The sequence below is a fragment of the Henckelia pumila genome, unplaced genomic scaffold (genome assembly GCF_033568475.1).
Source record: "Henckelia pumila isolate YLH828 unplaced genomic scaffold, ASM3356847v2 CTG_466, whole genome shotgun sequence".
In the NCBI taxonomy this organism is placed as follows: Eukaryota; Viridiplantae; Streptophyta; class Magnoliopsida; order Lamiales; family Gesneriaceae; genus Henckelia; species Henckelia pumila.
In genome coordinates, this window is record NW_027331833.1 from 2,998,632 (window position 1) to 3,011,663 (window position 13,032).

The 13,032-nt window shown below is 37.8% G+C and overlaps 1 non-coding gene across 1 annotated transcript; it reads left to right on the forward strand.

The window, feature by feature from the left end:
* Positions 1 to 12,299: 12,299 nt before the first annotated feature.
* LOC140872691 (small nucleolar RNA R71) lies at positions 12,300 to 12,405 on the forward strand. Its single transcript, XR_012147889.1, has one exon. It is a non-coding gene; the product is annotated as a small nucleolar RNA R71 (small nucleolar RNA).
* Positions 12,406 to 13,032: the final 627 nt, after the last annotated feature.

Consider the following 13,032-nt stretch of genomic DNA (forward strand, 5'->3'; position numbering starts at 1 on the left):
TAGAACTCTATGCCATCTCACCAAGAGGTGGCTCTCATACCCAACAGTGGAATAATGGTGACCTAACACGAGTCCACGTGTCCAACCATCCACTAACAAGATAGGGTCAAAACCCTACTACAGGATATCTCAAGGATATAAGCTCAAGATGATCATGCATTAAGTATAATAAAATGTCATAATATATGCAGATAAAATCATGTCATATAATCAATGCAACACATAATAATTCATACTCAGTCAGGGTATCTCGAACAGTATTTACGCACCTTAATTCTACTAGGCAAGCTACACTAGCTCTATGTCCAAGCCTATATTCACAAGATCACTATATTACTAAAATGTAGTAACCCGACTACAAGATTAAGTGATTAAAGATGATTAAGGAATGGATTAAGGAATTTATTTACAAGAAAATTGGAAAATGGACTTGGAGGAGTTCGGAACTTCTGAACCCAAGATCAGAGATTTTGAACGGTTCGAAAGCAATGTTTGTTGATCGGAAGCTACGTTCGGATCGGAGCTTTCGAAGTGACATCGGAGCTTCCGGTCAGTGTTAGGCCATGCACACTTAAGGCGTGTCAAGGAGTTTGGACAAGTAGGAGATCGGAGCTTCTGAAGAAAGGATCGTAGCTTCTGATCTGGACCTTCCGCAACATGGAATTCGTGTGGGGATCAGAGCTTCCGATCAGGCGATTGGAGCTTCCGATCATTGCCTATAAATAGGCCCTACGAGATTCATTTTTGACACACCAATTCAGAAATCCTTTCTCAAATTCTATGTGTTTGGATCATTTTTTAGCCTTCCTAGGCTTGGTCCGGGAGTTGGCGAGGCGCTCCAAGGTTGCAGTGGAGGGGTGCCCAAGTTTTGGGGCAGTCGTCTTCAGCGGGCTAACGACGGATACATGTATAGCTCTAGCTCTTTATAGTAAATATGGATCAAGCTATAAATTAGTTAAGACTTTTAGAATAAGATTATAATGCATGAGTATTTTGCATTGTAGTGCGGACTTTAGGCTTGAACATAGAGCTGGTCTAGCTTGCCTAGTTTATGAGGTACAAAAGTAATGTTCGAGATATCCAGACTGAGTATGCATTTATTATGTGTTTGCATGGTTTATTTGATTATATGGCATGATTTTATATGCATATACCTCTCATGATATTATGCTGCATTCATGAGCATATTGATCATGTATCTTTGAGATATCCTGCAGTAGTAGGGCCCTCACCGGTAGTGGATGGTTGGATACGTAAGTTTTGTGTCAGGTCACCATTATAGTTGGACACTTGTACTAGTATCGGGTCACCATTATTCACTGGGTATAGGAGCCATCTCCTGATGCGACGGCGCATCTTGCTATATACCCTGAGCCCGGTCTATGAGCTTGTTTCTTAACCTGAGTGTCTTGGTATCCAATTTACTTGCATACATGCACATATAATATCGTATACTCATACTCTCGTACTGAGCGTTTTATGCTCACGTCCTCGTACTCTGTGTTTGGACACCCTATTCCATGGGGCAGGTTTGCGGTTGGATGAGACGGGTGGTTCCAGAAGGGCAAAGGCTTCAGATGGCCAGTAGAGATGTTTAAGCTTTGGTTTTATTGTATTTGGGTTAATACATTTGGATTTCGATATAGTTGTATTATAATGTTTTCTTGAGGATTTTTAATTATGGTTTTCGCTGTTATTTTTTGATTATTATCTAATTAAGTTAAATGTGAAAGGGCCCGTGTCCTGATTTATATTTAATGAGCAAACAACCATGATTAATTAATGTAAACAACAAAAACGAGTTAAAAATTTGCATTTTGGGCCTACAGAAAATTCGGCATGACCTATTCGTAAATAGGAAATCCCAAAAACATTTACAACACAACAAGAAATATACACTCGAAAATAAAGTCACATCACCAATTTACAAACCTATAGCCGCACTGGCCAGGACTAAACGCATGCAGAGCCGGTGAAGCTCGATCACACAAACAACAATCCAAAACAAAGTAAAAACTATCAATACAGATACACAGGGCATGACCTCGAAAAATATAAACTCGCTAATATAATATATACACATATCTGGGAACTCGACTCCACACTCGACTCACTGCGTACCACTAGATGACGCTCCACCAGATGCGTCAAATCCCCCTGGATAACCTGCTATGGAATCACAAACAACCACAACATAAAAGAAAACAGGGGTTGGACCCCAGTACGACAAACTAGAAAAATTACGACAAATAACACTGACATGGATAAAATCAAGTATAATGCAATTAAATGAAATTCAATGCGTGACAGGTATCAATGGAATAAGGGATACCAAATGGAGTCCAAATAATCATATCAAAATAATCTCAGTAGCCACTCGTGCCAGGAACGCAGCAGACCTCGAATCATCACTACTAATCCACACATGTAGCATCGGAGGGTGACAGGAGCGACCCGTCCAGCCTCATGCTGTCATCAGGAGTGTCGTACGTAGCTTCGAAGGGCGATAGGAGCTACCTGTCCGTGCCTCATGCTATCTCATGAGTGCACTAAACAATGTCACTCGCTCCATGATGACTTTAAGACATCTCAAGAGATCAATATCAATAGCAATCAAAGGAGTCAAGACTCAACGTGCTATGTAAAACTGTTAACATGCTTATTTGACAAATATCCCTTAATATTTTCAATAAAAATATATTTGAAATTTATTTTATTTTATGAAATGAAAATAGGGATTATTCTCAATTCAGCACATTAACAATCAATGTAAATGAGAGAATGCAATCATATAATTCACAGAAGCACATAAAACACGTTATCACTCATTACAAAATACTTAATATCATTACATGTCATTATAGGCGTCGTAATATAAACAGATCATACGTACCTCAACCAATACTTAATTTACCACAGAAATATCTCACGTATTTCTCGAATAATCCAATCCTGTGGAAAAATCATTTCTTCATATTAATTCCTATTCCCTTGTACAAATCTGAAAATTATCGGAACTAATTCTAAAAATCAAACTAATATGTCAAATATTCATATTTCATATGAAATCATCCTATCAATGTCCAAATAGTGAATAAACGACTCCTAAATGTCAAAATACCCAAATTAGAATAAGCTGAATTTTCTGACGATTCCTACAAATTTCAAAAATTCGCATTTATATTTTTTAGAGTATCTAACCAATCCATTAGTGAATAATCAAAACTAAATTAAAAAATCCCCAGTATTAAAATCTGGAATTTTCGAAATATTTCCCAAATCAATTCTGAAAAATTCAGAAATTTGACCGGTACCTCCAATTAGCTCAATTTTAGCACCTACAACCAACAATAAATCAAATAAAAATTATTGGACATCAATTGAATCAAAACCCCCAAAATTCGAAACCCTAGGTCCGAATTGTACTTTCAAAATTTCGAAACAGAGCTTCAAACTACCTAACAACAACTCTTCTAGGCTTGGCGGTGGTCGGCGACGGCGAAACAAGCGGAACGACGGCGGCTGTCGGAATCACGTTCAAACAGGTCGCGAGAAAACTTACAATATCGGTATCAAATTAAAGCTTACGTCGCGAGGATTCCAGAACTATATTTACTTTTGGAATCCGGCCAAAAATGAAGGAGATACAGGCATTTAAAGCGACGGAAGAAATTTTGAAAGAAAAATCGATACAGACGCCGAAAAGATGATGGTGAGGAGAGAGAATATGATATGTATCATATCTATATGTATATCCATAATTAAAATATGGTTTAGTTTAAATGCTTGTCTTATTTTATTCATTCGGGGTTAGATCTTGACCCGTCTTGAGTTATTTCAACTCCTGTGTGCTCTATAAATAAAATATGTATTTACATATCGTCTATAAACCGATATTTAGTAATACATATTTTTAACACACGAATTAATATATATATATATATTAATATCGGGTCCTTACATTACTCCCCCTCTAAAAAAAAAATTTGTCCTCGAAAATAACACAAATCAAACTTATATACAAAGGGATCAAACATATACCACTGATAGTACATAGGGAAATCAGAGTGCATGGAATAAGTCACCACATTGCAAAACAAATGAGGCCATTCTTGACGCATTCGCGACTCCAATTCCCATGTAGCTTCTTCTCTCCCATGTCTACTCCATTCCACCATAACCAAAGGAATCGTCTTGTTCCTAAGTTGCTTTTCTTTACGTTCAAGGATCTGCACTGGATAATCAAAATAGCTAAGGGAACTATCCAACTCTACGTCATCAGCTTTCAAGATATGAGAATGATCTGGTTCATACTTCCGCAGCATAGATATGTGAAATACATCATCTATCGCAGAAAACTCTGCGGCAAGTTCAAACGATACGCCAAAATACCAATCTTCTCAACAATCTCGTACGAATCGATATAACGAGGAGCTAATTTTCCTTTACGCCCAAATCTCATAGTACCATGAAATGGTGATACTTTTAAGAAAACAAAATCGCCAACCTGAAATTCTAAAAGTCAATGCCTGTTATTAGCATAGCAGGCTTGACGATCCTGGGATGCTTTCATTCTTTTCCTGATTAGTTCAAATTTTTCTTTCATCTCTTGCAAAAACTCTGGTCCTGACAACTGTCGTTCTCCTATGTCTTCCCAACATATCGGAGATCTACATTTTCTGCCATACAAGGCTTCAAATGGTGCCATCCCGATAGATACTTGATAACTATTATTGTAAGAGAATTCTACGAAAGCTAGTGATTCTTGCCAACCACCAATGAAATCCATTACAACAGCTCGTAATAAATCTTCCAATGTCTGAATAGTTCTTTCAGATTGACCATCTGTCTGTAGATGATAGGCAGTACTCATGGCCAATTTAGAACCCAAAGATGATTGCAAACTAGCCCAAAACTTAGAAGTAAATCTGGGATCACAATCTGATATTATAGTAATTGGCACACCATGCAATCGCACTATCTGATCAATGTAAATTTTTGCCATTTTTGTATATGTCCAATTACGATCATATGGAATAAAATGAAAAGATTTAGACAATCTATCCACAATAACCCAAATGGCATCACAACCGTGATTAGAATGAGGAAGGTGTGCCACGAAATCCATAGTAATGTGTTCCCAATTCCACTGTGGTACTTCAAGACTAAGTAACATACCACCTGGTCTCATTCTTTCAGCCTTAACTTGTCGAAATGTCGAAAACTTAGCCACAAAATCAGAAATATCTTTCTTCATACCTTCCCACCAGTAATGGGCTTTCAAGATATAATACATCTTTCGAATTCTAGGATGTACACTATGTCGACTATAGTAAGCTTCACGTAGTATATCTTCTTTCAAATCTATCAAATTCGGAACCACAAGTCTACCATTATAACGTAAACATCCATCAGAAGCAACAATGAATTTCCCTGACTGACCTGCTGGAGTTAATTCTTTCAAGTTATGAATGTATGGATCAGTCTTCTGCGCTGCTTTGATTTTCAAAATTATTCGTGGTTCAACTTGGATAGATGAAGCTATGAAATGATTACCTTTAGCTCGATAAGTCCATCCTGAAGTTCCCAAATTCTCATGAATTTTAGAAATAGTTAAAGATGTCAACATATTAGTATGAACTTTTCTGCTCAAAGCATCTGCAACTTGATTCACGTTTCCTAGCTGGTATTGAATATCACAGTCAAAATCCTTAAGCAATTCCAACCATCGACTTTGTCTCATATTCAAATCAGACTATGTGAATAAATATTTCAGACTCTTGTGATCGGAATAAATCACAAATTGTTCACTGTACAGATAATGACATCATATTTTCAATGCATGCACAATGGCAGCCAATTCTAAATCATGAACTGGATAATGAGTCTCGTGTGGTTTCAATTGACGAGATGCATACGTAATCACGCGTCCATTTTGCATTAAAACACAACCCAGTCCATTCAAAGAAGCATCTGTACAGACAACAAATCTACCAGAGCCTGATGGTAATGCTACTACTGGAGCCGTAGTCAATTTTTCTTTCAAAGTCTGAAAACTAGCTTCACATTCCTCAGTCCACACAAAACGTCGATCTTTTTGAGTCAATATCGTCATAGGCCTAGCTATTTCAGAAAATCCCTTAATAAAACATCTGTAATATCCAGCCAGACCCAAAAAGCTATGAATCTCAGAGACATTGGTTGGTCGAGACCAATTAAGAACAACTTCAACTTTACTAGGATCGACAGATACCCCTTGTGCTGATATCACATGTCCTTAAAATAATACTCTATCCAACCAAAATTCGCACGTAGAAAACTTCGCATATAATTGTAATGTTTTGAGTTTCTGAAGTACTAAGGTCAAATGTTCTTTATGCTCCTTCCTTGACTTAGAATAAATCAAAATGTCATCAATAAAAACGATAACAAATCGATCAATGAATTCCCGAAACACGCGATTCATTAAATCCATAAAAATCGCTGGAGCATTAGTCAACCCAAAAGGCACAACCAAGAATTCATAATGTCCGTAACGCGTTCGAAATGCTGTCTTGGGAAAATCTTCCTCTCGAACTCGAAGTTGATGATATCCGGAACGAAGATCAATTTTTGAATACACAGATGTACCCTGCAACTGATCAAACAAGTCATCAATTTGTGGCAAAGGATACTTATTCTTCACAGTAGCCCCATTCAATTGCCGATAATCGATGCATATTCTCATAGTTCCGTCTTTCTTCTTCACAAACAAGACTGGAGCACCCCAAGGTGACACACTTGGTCTAATATAACCTTTTTCCAGCAATTCTTGCAATTGTGTCTTAAGTTCTTTCAATTCTGCTGGAGCTAATCGATATGGGGCTCAGAAAATATGACTTGTCCCTGGAATCAACTCAATGCTAAGATATATTTCCCTTTGAGGCGGAAAACCCGGAATCTCATCAGGAAATACATCAGGAAAATCCTTGACGACATGAATGTCTGAAACTTTCAATTTCTCCTCGTTCGTCGCATCAAGAGCATAAATCATAAATCCTTCATTTTCTATCGACAATAATCTAAACATTTCCATTGCCGATACTAATGGAATGCGAGATTGTGAATCATTACCATAAAAATTCCACTTATTACCATAATACGGTCTAAATCTCACAATTCCATGAAAACAATCAACAATAGCTCTATAATTCATCAGTGTATCCATACCCAAGATACAGTCAAAATCAGACATAGCTAGTTTGATTAGATTGGTTATCATGATCTTATCCTCAAATCTAATCACACATTTCAGAACTATCTCATTAGACATCAAGAAAACACCAGCAGGAGTAGCAACAGACACAGTATCCAATAACGGAGTAAAAGAAATCTCATGCTCATCAGCAAATGTAACAAATAAAAATGAATGAGATACTCCTGTGTCTATCAAGATACGTGCAGGATAATAAAAAATATAACAAATACCTGCAATAACTCCCCCAGGTGCATCTTGTGCCTGATCCTGAGTCATGGCATGCAATTGAGCCTGCTGTGGACCTGGAAAACGCTGCTGACCAGGAACTCGAGGAGCTGGATATCTAGACTTCTGCGTTGGCCGTACCGGAACATAAGGCTGTGTAGGAGCAAACTGCGGTACAGGAGTATATGGCCTGAATGATGGTCTTTCAGGAAACTGGCCAAACTGTTGTGATTTCACTTGCTGTCTTCCAGCATTTGGACATACTCTAGCCGAATGTCCAACCTGACCACAAGTATAACATGTCCCTGAAAACCCTGTACATTTTATACTCAAATTCTTACCACCACATCTGTCAGAATACACCCTATTGGACGATCCAACTGAACTTCCACCGCGACTACCACTAGAACTGGATGAACTAGATTGTGGCTTCTATTTAAATGACTTCCCTCTGGTTTAAACCAAGGCTTCTTTGCTTGCTGATCAGAGTGAGTAGGCTGATATGAAGGTAAACCCATTGGTGTCTGCGAACTACTTCCAGCTCCTTGAGGAACAAATGCTGGGATTGGTTGTGGTTCACCCATAAGTAAACTCGCTTCAATATTCTTTGCCTTTTCTACTGCTTTCATATAAGTAGAGGGAGTTACAGTAGTAACCAAAGTGTGGATCGTTCGTGTATGCCCCTTCAAAAAGTGTGAAAGCTTTGATCGATCATCTTTGCAACGTGTGGGACATAAGGCAAAAGAGCGGAGAACTGAGAAGCATATTCAGCAACAGATTTATTGTCTTGCACCAACATATTAAATTCATCTTCTTTAGCAGAATAATAAGATGGTGGTGCATATTCCTGTGTAAACTGAGTACGAAATACTTCCCATGTGATCTTTTCACCAGAATCTGAAAGTACCTCTGCTGTCGTTTCCCACCAAAGTTGCGCACAGTCTTTAAGCTGAAAAGGAACTAACTTCAATCGAATTTCATCAGGATACTCTAGTCCATTAAACATAGTATTGAGACTTTTCAACTAGCTTGCAGCTTTTTCACTTCCTTCATTGCCAAAGAACTTTTGAGGACGCAACTCCTAAAATTGAGAAATCACTAGGCGTATTCCACCCATCTTCTCAATCAATTTGGCCATTTCTGGATCAGCCTCCTGGAAAGCTTTTCCCTTGTCAGGATTTACCCGTGGTTGTTGTTCCACCTCTAATTCCACATCCTTCGGAGGCTGGACAGCTGGTCAACCACGTCTTCCCTGACAACATCAACAAGATTTCTAATATTTTCTGCTGCAGACTCTTCTAAAACTTCTTTTCCTTTTCTACCTCTTCCTCCATTATACAAGACACAAGGATTTAAATTCAGGCAGAAAGATATTAACGAATATAGAACTATTATACGAACTCAGAGTTCTAATAAGAATTCATAAACTAAGTTATAAAGCCAAGAACTACTGGTTCGATCAGATAAGTTCAAATCAAACAAAACAAGTCACGTAAGAACAAGTAGTCACACACATACACAACCATTTTGTTAGTGTCTAAACTCGAGTGTCCTAGACTCTAATTCGAACATATCACAGTTTATGCTCTGATACCAAGTGAAAGGGCCCGTGTCCTGATTTATATTTAATGAGCAAACAACCAGGATTAATTAAAGTAAACAGCAAAAACGAGTTAAACTTTTGCATTTTGGGCCTACAGAAAATTCGGCATGACCTATTCGTAAATAGGACATCCCAAAAACATGTACAACACAACCAGCAATATATACTAAAATAGAGTCACCTCACCAATTTACAAACCTATAGCTGCACTGGCCAGGACTAAACGCATGCAGAGCCGGCAAAGCTCGATCACACAAACAACAATCCAAAACAAAGTAAAAACTATCAATACAGATACACAGGGCATGACCCCGGAAAATATAAAACTCGCTAATATAATATATACATATATTTGGGAACTCGACTCCACACTCGACTCACTGGGTACCACTAGATGACGCTCCACCAGATGCATCAAATCCCCCTGGATAACCTGCTATGGAATCACAAACAACCACAACATAAAAGAAAACAGAGGTCGGACCCCAGTACGACGAACTAGAAAAATTACGGCAAATATAACTGACATGCATAAAATCAAGTATAATGCAATGAAATGAAATACAATGCGTGACAGGTATCAATGGAATAAGGGATACCAAATGGAGTCCAAATAATCGTATCACAATAATCTCAGTGGCCACCCGTGCCAGGAACGCAGCAGACCTCGAATCAACACTGGTAATCCACACACGTAGCATCGGAGGGTGACAGGAGCGACCCATCCAGCCTCATGCTGTCATCAGGAGTGTCGTACGTAGCATCGGAGGGCGATAAGAGCTACCTATCTGTGCCTCATGCTATCTCAGGAGTGCACTAAACAATGTCACTCGCTCCATGATGACTCAAGACATCTCAAGGGATCAATATCAATAGCAATCAAAGGAGTCAAGGCTCAGCGTGCTATGTAAAACTGTTAACATGCTTATTTGACGAATATCCTTTAATATTTTCAATAAAAATACATTTGAAATTTATTTTATTTTATTAAATGAAAATATGTACTATTCTCAATTCTGCACATTAACAATCAATGTAAATGAGTGAATGCAATCATATAATTCACAGAAGCACATAAAACACGTTATCACTCATTACAAAATACTTAATATCATTACATGCCATTATAGGCGTCTTAATATAAACAGCTCATATGTACCTCAACCAACACTTAATTTACCACAAAAATATCTCATGTATTTCTCGAATAATCAAATCCTGTGGAAAAATCATTTCTTCATAATAATTCCTATTCCCTTGTACAAATCTGATAATTATCGGAACTAATTCTAAAAATCAAACTAAATGTCAAATATTCATATTTCATATGAAATCATCCTATCAATGTCCAAATAGTGAATAAACGACTCCTAAATGTCAAAATACCCAAATTAGAACAAGCTGAATTTTCTGACAATTCCTACAAATTTCAAAAATTCGCATTTATATTTTCTTGAGTATTACCAATCCATTAGTGAATAATCAACACTAAAATTCAAAAATCCCCAGTATTAAAATCTGGAATTTTTGAAATATTTCCCAAATCAATTCTGAAAAATTCAGAAATTCGACCGGTACCTCCAATTAGCTCAATTTTAGCACCTACAACCAACAATAAATCAAATAACAATTATTGGAAATCAATTGAATCAAAATCCCCAAAATTCGAAACCCTAGGTCCGAATTATACCTTCAAAATTTCGAAACAGAGCTTCAAAATAACTAACAACAACTCTTCTAGGCTCGGCAGCGGTCGATGATGGCGAAACAAGCGGAACGACGGCGGCTGCCGGAATCACGTTCGAACAGGTCCCGAGAAAACTTACGATATCGGCATCAAATTAAAGCTTACGTCGCGAGGATTCCAGAACTATATTTACTTTTGAAATTCGGCCAAAAATGAAGGAGATACGGGCATTTAAAGTGACGGAAGAAATTTTGAAAGAAAAAGAAAGAAAAATCGATACAGACTCCGAGAAGATGATGGTGAGGAGAGAGAATATGATATGTATCATATCTATATGTATATTCATAATTAAAATATGGTTTAGTTTAAATGTGTGTCTTATTTTATTCATTCGGGGTTAGATCTTGACCCGATTTGAGTTATTTCAACTCCTGTGTGCTCTATAAATAAAATATTCATTTTCATATCGTCTATAAACCGATATTTAGTAATATATATTTTTAACACACGAATTAATTCATATATTAATATCGGGTCCTTACAAAATGCATGCTTAAGCTTCTTATTAGTAGGTGATCATGGTGCGGGTCACTACATAAACAATATATTAAACCTTAACTTAGCTAATAGATACTCTCAAACTATTTATAGGATATCGAGTATACCTCTGTCCATCGTCATCCCACTGCTGTCAAAAGCCCTCAGAACTTGGGCACCACTCTGCTATAGCTCCGGAGCACCTCGCCCACGCCCGGACCAAGCCTAAGAAGACTGGAAACGCCCCAAACTAATCAATAATTAAGAGGAAAGCTGTGAATTTGCAATTGAAAATGGGCTCCCGCATGCCCTATTTATAGGCCATGATCGGAACCTCCGATCCCTGCGATTGGAGCTTCCGATCTGCACCAAGAACCACGTATCATGCTTATTTGACATGTGTTCCTGCCAGCAAATCGGAACTTCCGAACTCAGATCGGAGCTTTCGATCTTCACCGATGACATCATCGTGCTGACCTCACTATTTTGACACTTGGCTGGGAACGATCGGAGCTTCCGATCTCACCTGCTTTCGAATACAACATAGCTTCCGATCTATATTTAAACTCGGGACTCTCCGGGCTATTATAAGACGTTCTGGATCCATTTTTCAACTCTATTAATCCAATAGAAATTTTCTTAATCATGTTTTAACCTTTTAAATCAATTAATCTTGTAAAATGGAACCAACTACTACAGTGTGTGACTCTGCAATATTGATAGCCTTACCTTCAGAATTTATATTTCTCATAGCAGCTATCTATGTAGTCAATGCTGAGACTTGAGCAGATAAAGATGTGAGAGGATCCACTGCATACACTCTAGCTGATTTTTGGGTGCCAGCTCGTTCAATCGGCCATTGAAAGCTGTTGATAGTCATTTTTTCCAGCATCTTATATGCATAAGCAGGATCCTTTGAAAATATAGTACCTCCAGCAGCAAAATCCACAAACATCGTCGTTAGCACATTCAGCCCATTATAAAATAATTCAATCTGCTCCCAGTATGCAAATTTGTGATTTGGGCATCGCTTGAGCAAATCCTTGTAACGCTCCCAAGCCTCGTACATCTGTTCAGAATCATGCTGCCTAAATGTTCTAATATCGATCTTCAGTTGGATGGACTTAGCAGGTGAAAAATATTTTGAAGAAATTTTACTATCATGTCCTCCCAAGTAGTTATGCTCCCCAACGATAGTGATTGAAGCCAACACCTTACCTAATCCCTGAGAGAAAATGGAAACAAACGCAATCTAATAATATTTTCAGTAACAATATTCATTTTAACTGTATCCGTGATCTCCAAGAATGTCCTCAGATGCAGATGAGGATCAGCAGTGACACTTCCATTAAACTGGTTCTGCTGAACCATGTTGATCAGTGCAAGCTTAAACTCGAAATAGTTGCCATTGATGGTTCCACGAGCTATGCCAGAATAGTGAGTATGGACTACTGGCCTGAAGTGGTTTCTGCTTGGCACCAAGAGAGCCTGTTGTTCATTATTATTATTCTCAGCCATTGCTCTAAGTTCCTCTCTTCTTCTCCTTCTTAAAGCTCTTGCAGTTCTTTCAATCTCAGGATCAAAATGTAAAGATTTGAAGCTTTGAGATATTTACATGAACTGCAAATCAGAAGAATAAAAACGAATCAGTAACTAAAAAATAATAACGACTAATTGGTAACAATACTAATATAAATTCAAATAAATACTTCCCAAAAATGGCACAAAAAAATTGTTGCATAT